This window comes from Hyperolius riggenbachi, chromosome 12, assembly GCF_040937935.1.
Source record: "Hyperolius riggenbachi isolate aHypRig1 chromosome 12, aHypRig1.pri, whole genome shotgun sequence".
NCBI classification, from domain to species: domain Eukaryota; kingdom Metazoa; phylum Chordata; class Amphibia; order Anura; family Hyperoliidae; genus Hyperolius; species Hyperolius riggenbachi.
This window is the reverse complement of record NC_090657.1, coordinates 198,354,525-198,372,398: the sequence shown is the minus strand read 5'-3', so window position 1 is coordinate 198,372,398 and position 17,874 is coordinate 198,354,525. Positions and strand designations below refer to the sequence as shown.

Genomic DNA, 17,874 nt, shown 5'->3' with positions numbered 1-17,874 from the left:
CAGGAAGGGAAGCAGTACTGCCTGCCTACACTGGCACTAATCCCCCACCAGGGGAAACTAGGATTCATGGAACCAACAAGAAGGATCTCTGTAGAAATATGATATTTGCCTTCTCAAAACAGAAGGTATTTGCAATTATTCAGGTTGGAGTGAGTATATGAGGTGCCCCATAATGCATCACTGCTGAATATGCAAATTGTCCCTTTGGTGTCCCTGAAAGCCAAACAGACCTCTAGAACTGCTGGAATGCAATGATGTGTCAGCTTGTTAATTGTACAGAGCCACAATATTCCAACATGCATACAGCATATTAGTAAGAGGACTTTTGTGTCCTTTTGAGCCCCTTGCACACTCCTAGATGTTGTGGTTCCCCATGAGCTTGCTGGGCAATCTGTAGCTCTGTAGAAACAAGAACAGTGACACACTGACAGTTGGTGACCCAGAAAAATCCTACACTAACGGTCCTCATGCATTACTCGATTTTCCTGCTCAATCAACCATTCGGTTTGATCCTTTAATCGGATTGGGGTAGAATGGAGCGTGTTCTATTCTGTCCGTTATCTGGTAAAATTGACAAATTAACTTGATCAGGCAGGATGGAAAATAACGGTTGATCACAGAAAAGGATCAACATGAAATGGGGCCTGAGGCAGGATAGCAGTTTATTGCCCACGGCTGATGATCAACTGGCTTTTTTAGTAAGATTTGGTGGGGCTAGCATCCACCAGGCCCCTAGACTCTCTCCAGAACCTAGGTATCTGCCTAGTGTGAATTGGGGATGATTGGGCTTTGGTTGATTGTAACGGAATTGGCTACAGTTACCATGATTTCAATGAACACAGAATTGATTTTTGATTTTAGAGCATGGAGGTGCAAAAACTAGTGTGTGGGCCACCAGTTCATCGACCAATAAAGTCAATCGTTTAATTGCTCGATGAAATAGTAATGGAGGATCACCAAAGTTGCAGGATGTTACAAGACCATGCAGGGGTGCAACAAGAAATCACGGGGGCCCCTGCAAAACTTTGGATGGGCCCCACTCCCATCTTCTCTCCGTGCCCAGACTTTTCAAGCATCACTACAGTACACGGCACTTGGAGAGGAGTATAAAGGCTGGGGTAGAACAGGCTGTACACAAGACAAGAGCCTGCTGAACACTGAATGGGGACTGTCTACAAATATGTGTCTGCAAAACTTTTTATGATTCCTTATCAGTGGCTGAGCAGATGCAGTCATTAGAACACTGTGCAAAGAGCAGAAAGTTTTTTTCTCTCCTTACCCTTACATGTCATTCTCACTGAACGGGACCCCGGCAGCTTCTGGGCCCCCCTGCCACTGCATCCCTTGCAGGGTCTATTGTTACCCCCTGAGACCATGAGACACTGACACCTGCCATTACACAGCAATGATATCAACACAGCTGGGACCCCCAATCACCGAAACAAGAAGGACAGCCAGGGGCCCGAGCACAACTACACACTGACACCTGGCTGTCCTAGCATCATCATACACTGACACTTGCTGATGGACAATAAGGACACACGGGATTACAAGCAATGACACCCTGACAGTCATGGCTACAGAACAATGATAGAATGACACTTGGGGGTAATGGAAAAATGATAGAATAAAACTTGCAGAACAATGACACACTGAAACCAGCGATTACAGAGCAATAACATGACACTTACCATCCCAAACAATGAAACCCTGACCCTCAGGCAGGGAACACACTTGACTTTCAGTTTTCCGCGCGCGTTTTTCTGCATACTTTTTCTGCACACTAAGTGTGTTTCCATGCAGGAAAACGCGCGCGTTTTTTCACAGCAGCTGATGTAATTGATACAGAAAACTGCCAAAATGTGCAGAATCAGGATGCAGAATGTCAGTTTTTTTCTGCGCGCGAACAACACAGTAAGTGTGTACTAGCACATTGATTAACATGAGTTCTCAGTTTTTCTGTGCAGAAAATGCGCACGAAAACAGTCAAGTGTGTTCCCTGCCTCAGTGTGAACAATGACACACTGACACTTGAGGTTACAGAACAATGCCACACTGATATACTTGCAGTTGTATATCAATGACACATTGGCACATGGTGGGAGTCACAGAGGAAGTGGCATTGGGGTAAGAGAACAATAACACGTTGACACTTCAGGTCTCAGAACAATGGCACATTGGCATTCGTGGGTACATAACGATGACGCACTTAAAATGTACTTGAGATGAGGGTGAGAAGAATTTTGTGGAGAAAAGTTCTCTTTTACTTACCCAAGGCCATACAAGTCCATTGTTTTCCTCCCGGTCCACACTGGTGTGCTACTGTGCCCCTCCAAAAGACTGGACAAGTCATGGGCTACTGCGCCCATGTATACATCTCTCGGCCACTGGAGTGCAATTCAGGAGGTGCGTGGCCTGGGCCATACATGCATAGTGGCCTGTGACAAGCGATCTTATGGAAGGGCACAGCGACAGAGTGGACACTGTGGGACCCTGGGGGGGTAGGGTTGGAAGAAGCCTTGAGAAAGAAAAGTAGAACTTCCCTCCCCCCTCCCCCAGTTGATTTTCATGCGCACCTGCTAGAAATCTACACCACAACATGCCCACCCGACTGTGCTTTTGATTAATTTTTGGCCAAAATTATTCATTATATACCACATGGGAGTTTTGATTAATCGAGGGGGTGGGGGTGGGGGTAGCTGCGATGTTTGGGGTCACAGTACAATGACACATTGATATCTATATCTGTAGATCTGTTACTATTTTAAGAGGAAGTAAGTGGACACAATTATTAAAATCTTTAGACAACCTCACAATGAACAACTTCAATATACTGTTCCAATTGTTCTTTCAGTTACTATCTCCTGAAGGTTGTCAAGAGACACCAAACTTCATTAAAACTCCTAACGAATTGTCCCGTGTATGGCCAAGCTAAGTTGCCTAAGACCACATCAGAAAGGAGAGGCTCGCTATCAGCAAAACTCTCTGAAATAAAGAGCAAGCTGTGCGTACCAGAGGCCAGGAGAATAGCGCAGAGCCAAATCACAACAATTCAGGAAGTATTCTGCAGGAAGCGCGGTGTCAGAATCTGTTAGCGTTGGGAGGGGAGCGCTAGCCCCCGCCGCAGGATGGGGGAGGGAAGGTGGGAACTGTAACCTCACTGTGCAACCGGTGGATTAGATATTCAACCAGATACATTTGTTTCCAGGCCAAGGAATCTCATCAGAGACCTCTCAAAAGTCTGCCGAGAAAATGAAAACCTGCAGAGGAGACTTCTGTGTGTTGTCTGAAAGAAGACATTCAGATGAACTCGCTCATAGTTTTCATTTCTACCTAAACGGCTTCACGCTGGCCGATTCATAAACCGCTTTCGCTTTTTGTTACAGTTATTGCACAAGAAGTTTTACGTGGAATTTTCTGCTTTTAAAGCAGACCTGAACTTAGAACTTCCTCTCTGCTCTGAAAGATAAGCAACAGCATAATAACCTTTAAAGAAAAAACATTTAATTGTTACGGCTGATACAAATCTTAAAATAAATCTGCACTGTGTCAGGTCCAGTTTTAAACTGATGAAAAGACTAATAATGGTGCCCATACACGATACAATAAAAACATCCGATTTTCCCGTTTATTCAATCTAAATGATCGAATCGAATGAAAGTTGAAAAGATATTTTTTTTTTTCGATCAAGAAATTTGAAGGATTATCCCGTTTTTTCGAGAAAAATCTGATCGGACATGCTGGAAAAATCTTTAAATTCGATCTAATGGAATAATCGAACTAAATTATCTAATCGAAAAAAAATTAAAAAATTGTACCATGTATGGCCACCTTAAGGGCTCAAACCCACAGGAGCGATTTTGTGGGCATTTAAGGAGCGATTCAAACCGCTAGCGATTTCCATAAACGCTCAGCTAATGTTAATGGATGGGCCAAATTCCACTGGAGCAATTACAACTACCAAAATCTCAAAGGCAGGACATGCAGCATTTTTAGCGTTTAGTGATTAGCATTAGCGCTACTGCAATGTAAAGTACATAAACACTGGTGTAATCGCTCGTCAACACCCACACAGAGCGATTTTGCTAGCGTTTTTACATTACTGCACACTGTAACAAAATTAAAATGAATTGAAAGGACTAATCAGAATTAAAACCGCAAATCGCTGGCAAACAGCTGACACTTTTTAAAAATGCTACCAAAATCGACAGCAATCACTCATGAAATCGCTTACAAACTGCTCATTAAAAACGCTAGCGATTGCAATTAGTGATATAGTTTTGCAGTGGGCTCCAGGACTAAGAAGGGCTTCAGGCAAACATTGTAATGCCCACTATCAAACTCCAGGCAAAGAAGACTCCTGGAGCCTCAACCCCAACGCAGCTCCATAATTCCCCCATCCACCCTTACAGAGTGCTTTTTCGGTCACACTTCGGAAGACTGCTCCTACCATCACTTACTCCGGGAGTTATACTGAGGACAGGGGGATAATGCTGAATGTGAGTGCAAGCACTATTCTACACTGGGACATGTTCACTTCATTCCTTTAGATGCCATTTCAGGTACACTTCAAGTCTTTGATACTTTTTTTTTCAACAACTACTGTATGTTTGCATTGTGGGTTTTTCTCCCCACCTTGGGTTGGTCACACATCTCGCTTCATTATCCCAAATGCAGAATATTTCAAAACCAGTACAGCAAATAGCACTCCATGATGCAAGGCCTCCAGCAAATAGCACTCCAGCATGCAAGGCCACAGCAGGAGTGCAGATCTGGACACACGAAGCCTTCAAAGATATGAGAACGTGCATAAGATCTGTAAATGTGCCTACACACCTTTGACTTATGTGACCTGGCTGTTGGGGTTCAGGACCCGATCCCCTTGGGCGACATTGCTGGGTCAGCCAGTACAGACACGTGTCAGATATGAAGCTGACAATGCATTCTGTTGCTACGTGATGCATGACATCACACAGTGGCGGTCAGGTGAGTTGATCTGCCGAGCGGATTGCTTGGGGGTTGTGGCCTCCTGTACATACGCTTGATTAAATGTGGTTAACGCATGCATTAACAGCAGAAGTGAAGCATACTTTCCATTGGACTGTAAGCTTCACTGTACTTTACTGTATGCAACACAAAGCAGCCGTAACGCGTGGTATGATTTTACATTCCATTGCGTTGCGTCCATTATACAGGGAAAGCAAGATCCCACTGTGAGCCTAGCCTTTTTTAGGTCTTGTGTGATTCTTTTTGAGGGTATCTGCTTTCCCTGGTGAAGGGTTTATCTATCCTGCTGCATTCTATAGCCAATTGCTTTCACTTTTTTAGAAGTATACCTGGATACTATAGAAATTGACTTTCTTATGAACTGTAACTAGGATTGGATTAGGGCTTATATTTTAGGCATCCTCAAGAATCCTGAAAAATCATGCTAGTGCTTATTTTCAGTGTAGGTCCTCTGTATCCGGAACCAGCAGGGATCACCTGATGCCGGATACATATGCTTGCCGGGCGCTTGAGCTACCGGCCTAAGAAGCACAAACCTCCCCCTCTAAATACTTACCGAGCCTCCAGCGACGTCTAGCAGCCTTCCTGCAGCCCCTAGCGGCTTCCCCCGTGCATGCAAGCTGGCGTGTCACCTGACCCACATTGGGTCACCTGACCCGCCGACTTGTGTGCACAGACGCCGGAAGCCGCTAGGTTTTGCAGAAATGCTACTAGACTTTGCTTGAGGCTCGAGAATTCTATAAGCCTCAAAACCTGCCGAAAGCAAAGTTACCACCACCACTCAGTCATGCCGGTTAGCTGAAACTTCCATTTGCCTAAGTTCTGTATTGTGGGGAGTTTAATGTACATGGCAATTGTTTACAGAAAGTAGAAGAATTTCCCTTCGATTGCATAATGCAGAGCAAAATATTGCCTCTAATCCACTGGGTGATAAATCTACAGCAAGCAGATGAGTTACGGCAGCACTGGAAGGCCTCTGCAGAGTACAAACTACACTACACAGGTCAGCTTTGTACGGTAATGGCTCTTGTTACATTTGGCAGGGTTTGTGTCTTGTCATGTTTTCCCTCCGTTTTGTGTGTGTTTTTATGACATTATCCAGAATGAAAGTAGCCCGTGATCTTTACTTAAAGTTCACGTTTGCGGAATTGTGTTAATCTCGCTGCTCGCCCCGTGCGATCTGAAATTTTTAATTTCCTCTCACCGGAAAAGTCTTGTTAATGTTGAAGTGAAAATTGGCCAAATCGATCTGGCTGAATTCTGTTTCTTCTCTTTATCTTTCACGGGGTTTACGGAGTGCGGTGAGAAAATAAACGACCAGCCAAGGCCGGAGAGGCGCAGCGTCAGCATGGCTTTTAACCACTTCCTGCGCAGTTAGAAAACCCAGGGCCATCTTTAAAGGGACAGAAACCTCAGGAACGTGTTGTGTTTTGCAGGTATACAAACATGAAAAAATGATTCCTGTTTTAGAACACATGCGACTGATAGTTAAGAATGGCAACACTTATGCTGGGCATACATGGGTCGATCCGGCGGCCGATTATCTGCCGGATCGACTCCCGCAGTGTCCCCGCTCGTCTACGCGTGCACCCAAATCGATTCCCGCTCGTCCCCGCCGGCGCTTCTTATCTCCCGCTTGATTCGCCGCTATTGTCCGCCCGCAGGGATCGAGCGCAGAATCGATCACCGCGGTCATCGGACACATCGGATATTATTAGAGCCGTGTATTAGAAGAGCCCAGCATTAGAAGAGCTCATGGAGAAGCATGTGATCAGTTTTATCAGCTAATTTGTAAGGTTCTGATTTGCTGGTCTTGATCATGTGTTAAACCAGGTCATCAAGTCAATCCCAAATCCTCAAGTAAAACAAGTCATCACAGCAAATCAGAACCTTACAAATCTATCAACTGATCACATGCTTCTCCATGAACTCTTCTAAATGTTGCAATTTGGGCTTCCCTTCAGCAGTGCAGTGGGGTGGATAGCTCTCTGCTGACCGCAACTGTAACAGGAACTTTGAATCCTGCATCAGACAGAGAGCCTACTGCTCATCCTTCCTTCTCCATAGAACAGAACAGACTGACCAGTGGAGCTGAGCTCAGCAATCATTCTAAACTACTTGCCGACTGCTCCACGCCAAATGGCGTAAGCAGTGCAGCAGCCCCAGGACCGCGAACGGTCTGTCTATGGGGCTAGCAGGAGATCGCACGCAGGCTGTGTGACACGGCTGTTCCCCTGGGACACAGGGAAGCGATCCATGTTGATAGGCTGAAGCCTATCATAGCTGATCGTGCTGATAGGCTGGCCAGGGGAAGGAGAGAGGGTAATAAAAATAATAAAAAAGCAACATTTTATTTAAAAATAATATAAATATTTATTTAAAAAACAAACAAACATTGGGGGAGCGATCAGACCTCACCAACAGAGAGCTCTGTTGGTGTGGAGAAAAGGGTGGGGGAAATCACTTGTGTGCAGAGTTTAACGGCCATGCAGCTTAGCCTTAAAGCTGCAGTGGCCTATTTAACTAAACATGGCCTGGTCTTTAGGGGGGGGGTTTCAACACTGCGGTCTTCAAGTGGTTAAAGAGGAACTGTATCCAAGGATTGAACTTCATCCCAAACAGTAGCGAATAGCCCCTTTTCCCATGAGAAATATTTACTTTTTTCTTGCATACATCATCAGGGGGGTCTGTATTGTGGTTAGACCCCTCCCACAGTATGATGTCAGGACCTAGGTCTGTCTGGGAGCGTTACTGCATCATGGGAAATAACGGCTTTTTACAACTGCCGAACAAGCAGTATCTCCCTCTGTGCATATGTATATCTAGAAAAAAAAACCTTTTAGCCAATCGCTTTTTATAGATAGAACTAGTAAAAAGGCCACCCGTTAAAAAATGGGCACTAGGCCATGGCCGCTATAACCCCCCGCAACTCCCGCATGAACACGTCCTGCTCACCCTTCCCCCACCAATGTCTGAAGTATATCCACACAGGGAGTTGGCAGTTGGAAAAAGCTGTTATTTCCCACAATGCAATGAGGTTCACAGACAGCAAACTGTCAGGTCTGGAAGCACGGACACAGGGACAAAGAAGGACGCAGGGACACAGGGGATTTATTATATAGGATGGCCGTTGGTGCTTTTTTTTCATGTCTGTCAGTAGTAAAGATGATTACGTGCAGGCTGATTGTGGATCAAACAACATGAACAAATTACATGGATATGGATAGAAATCATTTCTTGATCTTCTATTTTTCAACTTCTCACTTTGATTTATTCCCCCTTTTTGCTAAAATTCCTCTTTAAACTGTCATGCAAAATGATCAGAAACTTCCCAAAGAATTTACGTAGGTTGACCCCTCTCCACTCAAACATAATGTGTTGATTTTAGGCAACATTTGCCCAATACATCAACAATCTATACAGGTATTCCATAAGGGGGGGCATATACCTTTCATATCATTTCTCATTGTAGGTTTCCCTGTCTCTCAATCTACATGGATGCTTTCACATAAAAGTTATTTTGTTTAATTTCTTAAAGTTCCTCCAACAGAACTATTTCCCAATAATACTTGATTCAGATTAAAAAAATATGTAAACAATTCTCTAGTCATTTCTGGAATCCACTGAAAACCAAACCCTGATGATATGTTGAAAGTCTGCTTTGACTTTGAAATATTGCCCGGATCTGAATATCACCGAACAGTCATTGGTGCCAATCCAATTCACCTTTTTTCCTTCCTCTTATGCTGGGTACACACAGTACGATATTCCGTGCGATAGATGGATCCGTCATGTCCGATATTGCTCCCGATCGTTTCCGCGCTCAATTTCTCATAGCGGTGAATGGGAAAAGATAAGAAAAAGGAATGAATATAAGAGAATCGAGCACAGAATCAAGTGCAGAATCGTGCCGAAAAAACGATCGGGTCGCAAAATCGCACGAAAAAATGTAACGTGTGTACTCAGCATTGTGTTTAACCACTTAAAGGGAAGGTCCAAGCAAAATAAAAAAATGAGTTTCACTTACCTGGGGCTTCTACCAGCCCCACACAGCCATCCTGTGCCCTCGTAGTCACTCACTGCTGCTCCAGTCCCCCGCTGGCACCTTGCTGACCTCGGACGTCGGCGGGCCGCATTGCGTACATTTTTACGCATTCCCGCTAAGGGCAGGAACATTAACACATACATTTTTATGCGTTAGTGGTTCAATGCGTAAATTTTTACGCGTTGCACCACTAACGCGTAAAAATGTATGTGTTAATGTTCCTGTACTAGCGGGAATGCGTAAAAATATACGCAATGCGGCCCGCCGACCTCCGAGGTCGGCAAGGTGCCAGCGGGGGACTGGAGCAGCAGTGAGTGACTAGGAGGGCACAGGATGGCTGCATGGGGCTAGTAGAAGCCCCAGGTAAGTGAAACTCATTTTTTTTATTTTGCTTGGACCTTCCCTTTAACCACTTCAGGACTCAGGCTTTACCCCCCTTAAGGACCAGCGCTGATTTCTAAGATCTGTGCTGGGTGGGCTCTACAGCCCCCAGCACAGATCAAATAACAGGCAGAGCGACCAGATCGCCCCCCTTTTTTCCCCACTAGGGGAATGATGTGCTGGGGGGGGTCTGATCGCTCCTGCATGCGTGTGGGTGGCGGGGGCACCTCAAAGCCCCCTCCACCGCAGGATTCCCCCTCTCCCTCTTCTCTTTCCCTGCCCCGGAGGCTGCACAGGAACGGATCTGTCCTGTGCAGCCTCTAACAGGCTCCTGCCTGTCATGTGACAGCGATCCCCGGCCGCTGATTGGCCGGGGATCGCTGATCTAGTACAACGCTGCTACTGTTAGCATTACATGTACATTAATGGATTATTTCCGCTTGTGTTTACATTTAGCCTGCGAGCCGCGATCGGCAGCCCGCAGGCTATTCACGGAGCCCCCCGCCGTGAATTGACAGGAAGCAGCCGCGGTTTCCTGATTAATTAGCCTGCAGCCGGCGACGCAGATGTGCGTCGCTGGTCCTGCAGCTACCACTTTGCCGACGCGCATTATGAGCGGGCGGTCGGCAAGTGGTTAAGAGCGATTTTCACCTTTCAGCGTTCATCCCTTTCATTTGCCACTAGCTTAATCACTACTAATCACAATGAAATGATCTATATCTTGTTTTTTTCACCACCAATTAGGCTTTTTTGGGGTTGATATTTGTTTTCAGTATTTACTTTATTTTCTATGCATTTTAAAGGGAAAAACAAGGCAAAAAATTAAAAAAAAATACACTATTTCTCCAATTTCATCCCCTATAGTTTTAATATAAACACTGCTACTGTACATAAAACACACCCATTTTATCTGCCTATTTGTCCTGGTTATTACAAGATTTGAATTATGCCCCTAGTACAAAGTATGGTGACAATATATTATTTGGAAATAAAGTGTTATTTTGTTTTACTTTTCTCATGTGCACTGCGGAAGCGCGCAGGAGCATGCATGTGCACAGCAGCAGCAGCAGCAGCGCTGCTCAACTTATAAAAACGTCCTGGAGCCATTAAGAGGCTCCAGCAGTACGTTTTAAAACGCCTGCTTGTCTTTATGTGGTTAAAGTAACTTGTCAGCACTTTGCAATTGAAAAAGTACCAAAAACTAGGTGAAAAAGTACTATGAAATTTATTCTGAGTACTTTCTTGCTTGCTGGTGGTCTAAAAAGCATTTTATTCATAAGATGTCACCTACGTCAGTGATCTGTAAACTTGGCTCTCCAGCTATTAAGTAACTACAAGTCCCACATTGCATTTGCCTTTATGAATCTTGACTGTCAGACTCCTGCAATGCATTGTGGGACTAGTTCATTAACAGCTGGAGAGCCAAGTTTGCAAATCACTGACCTAGGTTGAAAACTCAGGGGAAAAGGTGAATTAAATGAAGTCCACTGAGCAGGGCCAAGGCAGAGGCGAGAGAGGCTCAGGGCGTAGTGTAGGAGGAGGCGCACAACTCACTCAGCTATCTTTCCCCAATTGTGTTTGAAGCAGAGAGAAATAAGAAAAAGGGGATACATGACAGTGGCTGCACGCCAGATAACTAGAGATTAAGGTGTTGGGGGGGGGCGCCTCTAAAGGTGCGTACAAACGCACGGGTCCGCCGGACCCTCCCACTAGGCGGTCTTTTAGCCAACAGTAGTACGTGTGTACGCTGAGCGGATCGTTCAGAAACAGCCTTATCAGTCCGCCGGCAGCGCGTACACACGCACTACTGACGGCTAAAGACCGTCCAGCGGGAGGGTCCAACGGACCCGTCGTTGCCGCTGGTAGTGCGTGTGTATGCACCTTTAGTCTAATAGCAATCAGTGCGTGATGGCTGGGGTGGGAGGGATGGAGGGAGCACTTTGGTTTCTCAGCCTTGGGTGCTGAAGGGCCTTGTCTCGGCTCTGGGACATTTATTTTGAGAATATTTATGGATTTGGGAGAAGAAGACATCCAAAAGAGCTGTACATGGAATAAGAGAGGAACTACTGAATGCAGAAGTATAAAACCTTCAACATTCATCTTGCTGTTCTCTATTGACACAACACAGCACAATCTGACCTGAATTCTTGTGTGTATAGTCTCTTCTGGAGCCCCGAGACACATCTCTAGATCTATGTCATCAATTGTTTTATCATTTGTCTACATAATACTCCATATGACCAGAGTCTGATAAATCCTTTGTGAGTGTTTCTATATGACGAAGCTGTAAATAGTATTGGTTTACACCAAAAATGCATGCAGTCTGGTGTGTTACTCTCATGTATGCCATTATGTATTGTACTTTGCGCATACACATGCCCACATGCAATTCACTTCCTTTTCTCCTAGGAGATATTTTTACACCCTGTGAATAAAATACCTTTTAACCTACCAACAAGCAAGAAATACTTTTTTTGTTGTATAATTAAGTGGGAAAAAAATAGTTATTTTAAATTGAAAAATTATCTCCTAGGTGAAAACTCAGGTGAAATTTTTTTTTTGAATAAGGTCCACAAGCCTATATGCAGTTAACTGTTTCTCCTGAGTTTTCTCCTAGAGGATAAATTCACAACTTGTCACAAAATGTCTTTAAAGCAACTAGCAAGCAAGAAAATACTGAAAATAAATTTGATAGTACTTTTTCACCGACTTTTGGGTAGTTTTTCAATAGTAAAATGCAGAAAATTTAGTTTAAAGAGAAGATGAAAATGATCTCCTCGGAGAGAACACACGTGAAAAAATGAATTGGGCCTGTATCTCCTGATTTTTCTCCTAGGTCATATTTTCTATAAAATGCCATTTAAGGGCCCGTTCACACTGCACGCGTTTCCAGCCGCGTTTTGGAAACGCGTGCAGGTGGCCAAAACGCACGACATCAGACATTGCATAGAGTGCAATGTCTGATGTTCACACAGCATGCGTTCCGGATCTGTGCGGTCCGGGAACGCATGCTGCACGCAGATTTTACAAAAACGCGCGGCTGTCCCATTCACTTTTCAGTGATGGGATCAGCCACGCAACGCATACGAACGCGGACATGCGTGCGTTCGTACGCGTTGCGGTCCGCATGCGTTGCGGTCCGCATTTTGTAGTCTGAACGGGCCCTAAACCGCCAGCAAGCAAGAAAACACTCAAAATAATGTTGTCAGTACTTTTTCACCTACTTTGTGATACTTTATCAGTTCCAAAATGCTGGAAGGTTATTTAAAAGAGAAGAATGTATCTCCTAGTAGAAAACTCAGGTGAAAAAGTCATTTGCATATGGGCCTCATGAGTGCAAAGAGCCAGACAATGCACAAAAATGCATCATGTAAGACTTGCTGAAGTCACTGCAACATGAGGATGCACTGGTGTGAAGGAGCAGCACTAAAAATAACCAATAGTCCTGGAAAATGCAGCAGAACGCAGCTGGCGTGGACCAGCCTGCTTAAACATTTCTCAGCTTTGAAGAAGTTGTCACAGATGAGAAATTCAATCTCTCCTCATCCCAGTATAGTATACATGGAGCCAGAGTCTGATACGCTGCTGCGTCACACGCATACCTGATGCCTGAATTTCCTTTCTAAAATGGTTTCTTCAGATGAGAGCTAATAATAAAGGTTTCACTATAAAAGAAAAAAAAGAAAACAAAGAAAATTTGGCAGCTTTCTAGTTTCAAGCAGAGAAAACTGTTTAGTTCAATGTTACAGCCAACAAAAATAATTGGGTAGAAAATGTTACAATAACTTTCCTGGTTTCAGCTTCAGATACATATTGCTGTGCTGTGTATTAAATATATATCCCTGCCCTCCCAGTGATGTCACAGCCTAGGATGTTTAGATATGTTTAAATCCCCCCACCCCAAGTATTTCTGGGAGATCGGGTATATTTTGTATTGGCTTCAGAACTCTCAGTAAACAAACAGTTGTCCTGGATTTGTTTTATTAGAGAGGATCTTGCTCTTGGTGCTGTATACGATGATAGTTGCACAGACTCTAAAATACTACAACTAATTTTCTAAGGCTAGGTTCACAGTAAGCAAAGGTATTTAAGAAAGGGAGCTCTGGGCTAACTTCTATGTATATATAATTAATTAATTTATTGATAATTCATGATGCAAAAAGACAGACAAACATTTATAAAAAAAAACCCTAAAAACAAATTCCAAACTGGCCAGCATCAAGCATATGTCCCTATGTAGGAGTGCACTCCCTGCATTGACAGGTATCAATCATGCATGCATGTATTTTTCTTCAGGCCCAGTTAGAATTGAAATGGTGACCACCAATATCCAGATCAGGCTCACTTGGTTCTCTTCAACTCTGACCCCGTGTGCATACTCAGCACGCCTCGCTGTATAGATACGCAACCATTACTGACACCCAAAAGATATGTCAAACCTCTACCGGACTTTCCGCATTGACCCTGGGATGTTGTTACTTCATAGCCATATAGAGCAGTTATGGAGCAGTACGTCTGATGAAATCCTGTTTGGGATGAAACGCGTCATGTGCGTGTGACGTCCGATGGGCGTGTTCTCTGTTCCCCGTGCCTCCGCAACCTTCCTCCTGGCCTCCGCTCTGCAAACTCGCGGTGAACGGCCTCTTTCCACTCTACGCCAAAACAAAGTATGTATGCAGCATAGGCTGGGATCATCAGCTCCCGCACCACGCAGACCTGTTTGAGGTACGTGAGGAATCGCGCGGTGAGCGGAAATCCGTCTGCCATAACTGCTCTATATGGCTATGAAGTAACAACATCCCAGGGTCAATGCGGAAAGTCCGGTAGAGGTTTGACATATCTTTTGGGTGTCAGTAATGGTTGCGTATCTATACAGAGAGGCGTGCTGAGTATGCACACGGGGTCAGAGTTGAAGAGAACCAAGTGAGCCTGATCTGGATATTGGTGGTCACCATTTCAATTCTAACTGGGCCTGAAGAAAAATACATGCATGCATGATTGATACCTGTCAATGCAGGGAGTGCACTCCTACATAGGGACATATGCTTGATGCTGGCCAGTTTGGAATTTGTTTTTAGGTTTTTTTTTTTATAAATGTTTGTCTGTCTTTTTGCATCATGAATTATCAATAAATTAATTAATTATATATACATAGAAGTTAGCCCAGAGCTCCGTTTCTTAAATACCTTTGCATTGTCTGATCACTAAGGTGAGACGGGCGCTATATATTGCTATATAGTATTGGGTGGATATCCTGTTTGCTGGTGTTGTTTAGGTTCACAGTAAGATTTTGCACATAACAAGAACAAAACACACGTAATGCACCCTTTAAAGGACACCCGAGGTGAAAATAAACTAATGAAATAAACGATTGTATCTATCTTCCTTCTCCTAAAAATGACTTTTTAAGATATTCCACAGTTTTATTTTATGTTTAAATGTACTTTTTTAAGTTTTAACTGTTTTATTGTTTTTGCTTAATGACAAATTAATTGAAGTATGCCAGAGCTAACACTTATGAACTATTGACCTTTTTATCTCTTTCCTGCTCTCAGAAGCTATTTTCTACTAGAAAAGTGTTTTATGGATCTAATTTCTTATCAGTGAGGGTCACACCGTAATCACTTCCTGTCTGAGTCAGGACTGAGTCAGCCACTTACATATCTGATATTTAACTCTTTCAGGCAGAGAAAGAAAAAAAAAGGAACACAGCATAGTTATTTGTGTGCTAGGCAAAGTCCATATCCATGTCTATCTCATGTCACCTCGGGTATCCCTTAACCACTTAACACCACCCCGTTAACAGTTAAGCGCATGCATGCACATGTGTGTGCACACCCCCACAACACCCGCTGACATAGTCCAATCCTCTGCTAATGCAAGAGCATAATTTTAAACGTCCCTTCTGCACGGAAAAGAACCTCTGTAAAGCATGCGTTACATGGTAAGGCATTGCAGGATTGCAAATTAACAGCTGATGCTTTAAAAAAAACGGAAACACCTTTCTGTAAAAATTAATGCCACGGTTGCTGACAAGCTACACATTTTTCATCAAAAGTGGGATCCTTGGATTGACAAACGGAGCACATTGGAAAGTGAGACCTGGTAGATGCATTGCCTGTACAGTGATCAGGTCTCTGGATGGAGGCATTGCTTTGATTGTGCCATTTCTTTTTTCTCTCTATGTCAAAGATAGTTTGTATGCATCTATTTTTGTCCTTATTACTATTTGCATGATTGGCAAGATATTTACTGTGGAATATAATGACATTCTGACCTGCATACTAGATTTTTTGTTTTCTACTGCATGTGTCTTGAGGTTATACTATGACTGTGGTTTACTACCTCCATGCTTTGGATGTATGATGTTTTTACTTTTGTTTCTATAATAAAAAGGATTGAAATAAAAAAAAACAAAGCCCTGAGTAGTTGAATCACTTTTGTTCTCCCGAGTTCTGCAGTCTTATGGCTTCGTTACGTAGTGGAAGGGAATCAAATAACAAGCCCTAATATTTTGGAAATAATCAGAGCGAACCACCAGTCATTTGTCCGTTCACATACAACTTACCAAAAACAAGCAACTAACATGGTTGGAGAAGGAGTGAGGTCTTCAGGGTTTCCTGCCACTGTACACTGCTGTGCCCATGCAAGAGATGCTTTGTCAGATTCCCCATCTAAGCACAACCAATGTTGACAACAAACTACAATAAAAAAATCTTCTATCCAGCAGACTTCTGGGGCCAACAATAGGGGAGGCATGGTCCTGCGTCAGTGGTCCTTGTACGTTACATACAAATGCCAGTGGCTGGCTGTGCATTTTTGAAAGACTTTGCTAAATGCTGATGCACTGAATGTGAATTGCCTATCAGTAACTATCCCTCTCTAACTTGGAAATGTTGCATCATGAAACTTCTGTTACATAAAGGCCCACTCTTCCCCAAAAATTGTACAAAAAATAGATGTGTACATACAGTACATTTATAAAAAATAAATTTCTCCCAGAGAAAATGCACCATAAATTACTTCTTTCCTATGTTGATGTCGCTTACAGTGGGATGTAAAAAGCTGACAGATCTGATAGGTTTTGGACTAGTTCATCTCCTCACAGGGGATTTTCAGCATTTTATTTATTCTTTACAAAAGCACTCTATGAAAAGGATCTATACAAAGCTGCAGGCCTGACTCCCTACTCCCTCATACACCATTTTGGCAGTTGGACTGAGCAATTGCCATTCAGTAAGTGCTACTGTAAATGAAGAAACCCCTGAGAATCCCCCAAGAGAAGATGGAATACTCCAAAACCTGTCAGATTTCTACAACCTACTGTAAGTGACAGCAACATAGGAAAAAGAAAATTATAGTGTATTTTACTCACAGAGGTACATTTAATACAAAGCCATACACATGCAATTTAAACATTTTCATGATAGTTCTCCTATCAGAACCAACAGGTTTTGGACTAGCTAATCTCCTCATAGGGGGGTTCTTGGGGTTTTCTTTATTTTCAAAAGCACTTAGTGAATGACAGTTGCTCCGTCCAACTGCTTAAAAAGTGTTAAGCGAGCAGGGAGGCTGGACAGCATTTTTATATAAATTCTTTTCAGGGAGTGTCTTCATAAAGAATAAAGGCCATGCTGAGAATCCCCTATGATGAGATGGACTAGACCAAAGCCTGCCGATTCTGTCAGATTTCTACTTTCTACTTTAAGTGACGGCAACACAGGAGAAAAGTAATTTCTGGTTCATTTGAATCTGTAAGAAACATACTTCTTATTGGTATATTTGCATGTATTTTAAATTATACAATTTTTTCGCAATAGTGGACCTTTAAAAATTTATTGGTACCATTTCTGTATTTTTTTTCTATACCCATAAAAAAAGGCTTCTGCTAAACTCAACCAAGAGCGCCAATGAAAGCAGCATATCCAGGCTGGACCATTTGGTGCAATGTGTGTTTGTCATCCCAAACACTCACAAGTAGGAGAGCGGAGAGCATGACAGAGGCAGATTTAAGTATTAATGGCATCCCTCCACCCCCTGCTGAGGCTAGAGTTACCTGAGGACAGGTGGATAAAGGAGGATGATGGACAGGTCAATGAATGAACGCCAGTTCAGTCAAGGATACAATGAGTGTGTGACAGGTCTAATGAAGACAGCTGTTGCTGCGTCAGATACTCACAGAGCAGCGTCTTCCGACTGTTCCCAACTTCTGTAACTTCAGACCTGCATAAAAAATTCACTTCCCAAAGCTGAGAATCACACCTCCGTCCAGCAGACACGAGCCTCAACGTATATCACAGAACTCCAGTTACTCCACCGCCTCCCGGGAACAGCAGGCAGCTAGCAGCCCTATAGGGACTGGCTGAACTCATAGGGCCTCGTATGTATGCCACTTGTGGGTCTTCGGAACAATAGGCTGTGTGTATGGCGTAACAGAACGG

General features: G+C 43.6%; 1 protein-coding gene across 9 annotated transcripts in view; it reads right to left on the bottom strand.

Annotated features, from left to right (window-relative positions):
- EYA2 (EYA transcriptional coactivator and phosphatase 2) overlaps positions 1-17,874 on the bottom strand; it is a 252,785-nt gene that overhangs the window by 156,196 nt on the left and 78,715 nt on the right. The window lies entirely within an intron of this gene.